The sequence below is a fragment of the Mandrillus leucophaeus genome, unplaced genomic scaffold (genome assembly GCF_000951045.1).
Source record: "Mandrillus leucophaeus isolate KB7577 unplaced genomic scaffold, Mleu.le_1.0 Scaffold381, whole genome shotgun sequence".
Lineage (NCBI taxonomy): Eukaryota > Metazoa > Chordata > Mammalia > Primates > Cercopithecidae > Mandrillus > Mandrillus leucophaeus.
This window is the reverse complement of record NW_012104043.1, coordinates 447,448-447,899: the sequence shown is the minus strand read 5'-3', so window position 1 is coordinate 447,899 and position 452 is coordinate 447,448. Positions and strand designations below refer to the sequence as shown.

General features: G+C 46.2%; 1 protein-coding gene across 1 annotated transcript in view; it reads left to right on the top strand.

Moving 5' to 3' along the window:
* HERC6 (HECT and RLD domain containing E3 ubiquitin protein ligase family member 6) overlaps positions 1 to 452 on the top strand; it is a 62,613-nt gene that overhangs the window by 1,439 nt on the left and 60,722 nt on the right. The window lies entirely within an intron of this gene.

The following is a 452-nucleotide window of genomic DNA, read 5'->3' as shown; positions in this document are numbered from 1 at the left end:
GGGTTTCACCATGTTGCCCAGGCTGGTTTCCAACTCCTGAGCTCAAGCGATCCTCCCATCTCGGCATCCTAAAGTGCTAGGATTACAGGCATGAGCCACTGTGGCTAGCCCAAGATAAATTACTTAAGGAGATAGATATCCCAATTCAATAATGTGTCAAATTATCATATGTACCCCCAAAACATGTACATCTATTATGTATCAATAAAAAATTTTTTAGGCCAAGATTGGTGGCTCACGCCTGTAATCCCAGCACTTTGGGAGGCTGAGGCAGGCAGATCACTTGAGGTCAGGAGTTCGAGACCAGCCTGGCAAACATGGTGAAACCCCATCTCTACGAAAAATACAAAAATTAGCCAGGTGTGGTAGTGCCCGCCTATAATCTCAGCTATTCAGGAGGCTGAAGCAGGAGAATCGCTTGAATTGGGGAGGTGGAGTTTGCAGTGAGCTGA